This window comes from Palaemon carinicauda, chromosome 29 (assembly GCF_036898095.1).
Source record: "Palaemon carinicauda isolate YSFRI2023 chromosome 29, ASM3689809v2, whole genome shotgun sequence".
In the NCBI taxonomy this organism is placed as follows: Eukaryota; Metazoa; Arthropoda; class Malacostraca; order Decapoda; family Palaemonidae; genus Palaemon; species Palaemon carinicauda.
Genome location: NC_090753.1, coordinates 44,409,692 through 44,415,749, shown reverse-complemented (window position 1 = coordinate 44,415,749; position 6,058 = coordinate 44,409,692).

The following is a 6,058-nucleotide window of genomic DNA, read 5'->3' as shown; positions in this document are numbered from 1 at the left end:
TTGTATATGCTTGGAATATCTACTTTCTATTACCAGTTTTGCACATATTTATTTCAAAAGTTAAGATTTTACTAACATATATGTATGTTGTATTTATGTATGTATGTATGTATGTGTATGCAGGTTGCTGCAAGCATTAGTGCTCCAAACATGGAAATCATCCCAGTGCAGAAATAAGATATCAAAGAACTGAGTAAACTCTATATGAAAAGTAATAAAAAAATGAAACGCTTAAAAATCTGTAATAACGTAGAAAAATCGAGAAAATTATATATGCAAAGTAATGAAAAATATAATATTAAAAAATAAGTAACAACGCTAAAGTACGTCAGTCATATATAAACTATGAAACAAGAATTATGACAGCCTCTTCATCCGATAAACATTTGCAACATGTTTGAACTTCTAGAATTTCACCAATTCAATCACCAGATTATGAAATGCATTTCGCTATCTGGTTAAAGTTGGTTAAAATTTCTAGAATATTGAGTTGTCTTGAACCTTATGATGGAGAAGGCATGGCTATTAGAATTAACTGCACACTTAGGATTACTTACGGAATGGTACAGTCTGGAAAGATGTGAACGCGACGAATAGTTATAATTAGAAAAAAAAAATTGCAACATGCATAAAGAACTAATCGAAGGAGAATGGCAGAGGATAATACTTGAATCAGGAATAAGGAATTAGATAGACCTTGATTTTTGTCAAACAAATTAAGATGAGAATCGGTAACTAAAGACAGGATAGAACAATGCTTGAAACAAAACCAGAATAGATTGATAACAGAACACCTTAAAAAAACTTTCACAATAGACAAATGTTTTGTGTAATTGGATAAGAGCCTGGACCAATGTGCTCTCCAAATTTCTGTCAAGAATAACATCTTGAATTCTAAATGAGTTCTATATGAATAAAGAGTCATTTTCAATGTAAAGATCTTAATGCTGTGAAGCCACTTTGCTCGCACTAATACAATTTTAGTCATGCCCCATAATTTATTCCATGAGCTAATTTTAATCGGATCTCTATTAAAGCTTACAACAACTCCAGACCTATTTTTAAGAGATGGAAGCGAGGCAAAGAAAGTAGCATCATCTGCACATGCAATGAACTTGCTTTCTAGGTCAAAGAACATATTGTACGTAATTCACTATAGTATATTTATTTCCTTATTTCCTTTCTTCATTGGGTTTGTAGCATCTTCATTTTCTAACTAGGGATGTATTTTACCTACTACTACTACTACTACTACTACTACTACTACTACTACTACTAATAATAATAATAATAATAATAATAATAATAATAATAATAATAATCTATCGCTAAAACTTTTGAAAAAATACATTATCGACATCTGCATAATTATGAAAAAAAAAAGATCATGATCAAAACAGTCTAATGTAGCACTACCATCATGCCTAATCACACGAACCTTCTGAGCCGAGTCAAGGAAGATCTGTAGCATACATAACTGGATATCGTAAGAGGGACATCACATACTCCAAGCCCTTGTGCAATAGCCAAACTTCAAAATATAGAACCGATGATTATACATTTGGTGCAGAATGTGTATGTAATTTCATGCGCTCAAAACCACTTCTTTACAATCCACACCACACGATATACCATCATCTGAGTTATTACGCAATCAGGGATCAACGAAGCATTAAACGGGGTGAAGGGAAATCTCTCTTTTGCCAGGGCAATATAAAACCCACATTTAACCACCTGCAGTCACCGGATCTTAAGTCTCTCAGTTCGATCAGCCAATTGGCCAGACAGAAAAATCTCTAAATTAGGCATTTAAGAAGATAAAAATCAGAGGAGGTCGGAGACAGGGAGACGTAATAGTGTAGTTTGGGGGCGAAAGGCAAGAGGAAAAACTCTCAGGATTAACTGAGGAAAAGAGATACGAAGTGGATTTAAAATGGCATGATCGTCTTGCTAATTGGGCCTTAAAATATTTTGTGATTGAACTCTCTCTCTCTCTCTCTCTCTCTCTCTCTCTCTCTCTCTCTCTCTCTCTCTCTCTCTCTCTCTCTCTATATATATATATATATATATATATATATATATATATATATATATATATATATATATATATATATATATATATATATATATATATATATATATATATATATATATATATATATATATATATATATATATATATAGTCAGTCTCTGAAGCATTGTCCTGGTAGATATGGCATTGTCACTGTCTTTCCTCTGCCCTTCATGAGCGGCCTTTGAACCTTTAGACATGGACCACTCAAAATGAACGTGCGTCTACATTAACAAAATTCATAATATATTTGTTTTTTTCTGGTGCTGATTTATGTAATTGTTATTTCTCAATATGTGGTTTGTGGAAAAGATAATTGATGTTATTGTTAATGTTTTCTCGCTTTTGGAAAGGTAACCGGTTTATTTTTTTTCTATTGTTTTAATTATTGGAATTGTTCATGATTACAAGTTTGGTGTTGGAGATAAATTTGTCGATTCTGGTATTTTTACGGACGCAAAAAATGGTAGAAAATATATTACCTTAATTTCAATATACTTTGGTGTAGGCAAAATCTGTCTTAAAATTAAAACTTATAAAATTTTATTGTTTTATTTTTACCGAAGAAAGAGTTGGAAGAAAGTCTGTAGTTGATGTTTTCTATCATTGTTGTTCTAGCGGTGTTTGCCTCTGTCCATTTAAAGTTGTGAAGACTAATACAAACGTTACTTGTTTTGTTGTTTCAATGTTTTAGTGTTTCTACTTTGGTGATATTGTTTCTATTAATTTCCTGCTGGGAATAAAAAACAAAAAAAACACTATCTTATATCTTATATTCTGTTATTACACCCCTTACAGTGTACTATAGGCCTTAGCGGCACTCACCTTTCCGACTTTGACATTTTCTGTGCTATCTCTCTGACTCCGCAGTCTTGCTGTCTATCCCTTTTTAACGCCAACTGTGTTAACCTATTGGAAACATTCATGCCTGGTGATCTGCTGGACCGGTATTCGAGACCCGCTCAAGCTTGAACTTTTCTGGAAGTGTCTGCGACCTCTTAGTCTTAGTGAATTATTGATGGGTGGTTTGGGTAGACTATAAGTCTATATGCAGAGTCATCAGCAGACATTGAGTGGCCGTCCTAGGTCATATATATATATATATATATATATATATATATATATATATATATATATATATATATATATATATATATATATATATATATATATATGTGTGTGTATATATATATATATATATATATATATATATATATATATATATATATATATATATATATATATATATATATATATATATATATATATATATATACACACACACACATATATATATATATATATATATATATATATATATATATATATATATATATATATATATATATATATATATATATATATTTGGGCTCAAGCCATGTCATCTTCATGGAAGGTTCCTAAGAGTAGCTTCTTAGGGATATTTGACTACAGTGATATTCTCAGAGAATTTACCTTTAGGTCTCCAGAATTCTAACTCCTGGCTCGAATATCTTTAAATTTCTTTCAAGGATATCGCACAATATCAACAGGCGTATTCTTGACATTCCACATAGCAATCTGCACCCCGAATAGCGTTTGCGCTTCGAGGGGGAAAGTGGCAGAATTAAAAGGGGAGCCGTATCAAAGTTATCCTAGTTCCCATACTACAATTGAGTATCACATCAGTGCCATATGCTAGATGGTGGAAATTCTTAATTCTGTAGCGATTTCGCACGGTGGTGTTCCCTGTTGATCTGACATTTTCGATCGATATTCAAGGATTATTATGCAATCTCCAGCTTCTTTCGACTCTGGAAAGTTGAGTATTTATTCTTTACAATGTGTGTAATTTGTTTCCTGTTTCACAGTGAAATTTGAATAATTTATTGTGATTAGAAGCTAGTCCTGTTACCGGAGGCGCCATGGGAGCTGTCGTTCGTTAGGCATGTGTTATTTAGTTAGTAGAACGACATTCCCGGATAAAACAGCATTAATAATCTAGTTATGAAAACTATTTAGGCAATTTATACTTGTAAAGATATTTATATGCATAATTTTCCCTTTTCTATGTTGATCGTATATGTCAGAGTTTCGGTGATATAGGTAACCGAGATCTTGTCTTGACTAGGTAACATAACCTAATCGACATAGTATACTTTTGACAATTCCCCGGTTACCCTCGCGTATTGGTTTATCAATTCATCAGATATTGATATCTCCTAGAATTATTATATAACCGATACTCGTCTCTAGTAGAGATTTAAGAGTAATCCCTCTTCCCTCTGAGTGTAGCCTTAGGCTACAACCCTAGTGGGTTGTGCCTCGAGTTTTCATTCAGGCATGACTAGCCTAGGGTTTTCTGTCTTGTCCCTTAACCGCAGATGGCAGGATTTGGGATTCGGTCAGAACCTCAGAGTATTTAGTCTTGTTCCTATATTGAAAGAATAGAATTTCTTAAACATTCTGGTTAGAAATCAGTTTTCATATTACCCTATAATATTAAATATTTCAAAGAGATGGTGGTATTAAACTTCTAACCCTAAAAAGGTAGAACCCTTATCCTTGAGTCTCCCTGATCAGGAAACTCTATGATTTAATATTGTAAGGGAGGTCACAGAAAAATGGGCTGGGTACGATACACAAATATATGTCTTTTATATTTCCTAGTCCAGTCGGTGTCATGCCGGCTGGACCGTGCCATCAGATTCTTGCCACAACGGCAGCACACTGGCTGAACTACATTTTATATAATTATACAGTAGTCAGTAATTCGCAATATAGTACATACTGCAAACAGAAAACTATAGTATTATTATGCATTAGTCCATTTCTAACATATCTTGGGTACCCTTGTGCGGGCTTCTGCTGGGACCGTTCCTATATTGAAAGAATAGAATTCATTCAATACTCTGATTATAAATCAGACATCCTTACCCCACAGTGTTAAGAATAAAAAGTGGCAGTGACTTGTACACTTCTCTACCCCTAGGGGTTAGAACCCTTTCGTTAGAGTTCCTTGATGGAGGAATCTCCTTATAGTTAATACTGAGGGGAGGTAACGGCATTTGCTTGCAAGGGACACACAAGTATGTGTCTCCCACTATCCCTTCCTAGCTTACTATCCTAAGGTATTTTAGTTAAAAGATGACTTTTTTATATATTGCTTATCAGTGAGATAATCAATTGCCTACTCATTCTGCTTTCCTTTCTTTACAGGAGGAACCCCAGATGGTCATAATACATGCAGGTTTCATGCCCCCTGCAATATTATTCCTGAATCCCTGCATTATTGGAACCCGCAAATTTGCAATGTATGTCAGACCTTAATGTCCGAGGGTTTCGAGAATCCTAAGCTCGTAACAAACTACGCAACTGTGAGAGAGGCTTCCAGAAAATCTCTCTGGGATCATACCTACCTAATGATAGGATGAGTAACCTACTATTCCTGAAAGCAAGTAAGGAAATAGTGGTGCCCCAGGCACGACTCACACCTCCCTTCGGCCAGATAGCCTTTGGGACAGAGGGCAGGAAGCCCCCACGGGAAGAGGGGGATAGTGTCGTGTCGGAATTGTTTCCGTCTGTACATGTTCTAGAACCATTAACATCGACATCTTTACCTTCTACCCCTCTATTAGAGGGGATGGACCAATTATGGGCCCAAATGAATGGTCTAATAGAAAACTTTCACAAACAGGACAAGAAGGAGGAAGCGAGATGCAAGATAGAGCTCTGTGAAGCTCCACTTGTCGCTCCCCAAGGGTCATACAAACGACCCAGAGACCAAGAACTTCTGACATGCTCCAAAACCAATCCCTGGAGTTTTGCGGAGCTTATGCTGATTTTAAACGGCAAACTCTACATTTCGGAGAAGATGGGTGCTGTTCCTTTGGACAAAATCCAGTTTTGGCCAAGATTTGACGCTTTCCCTAATTGCTTCATTCGACTGAGACATGAAACAACGTCAAGAAAAGATACGGAACTGAAGGAGGTCATGATTCTCGACC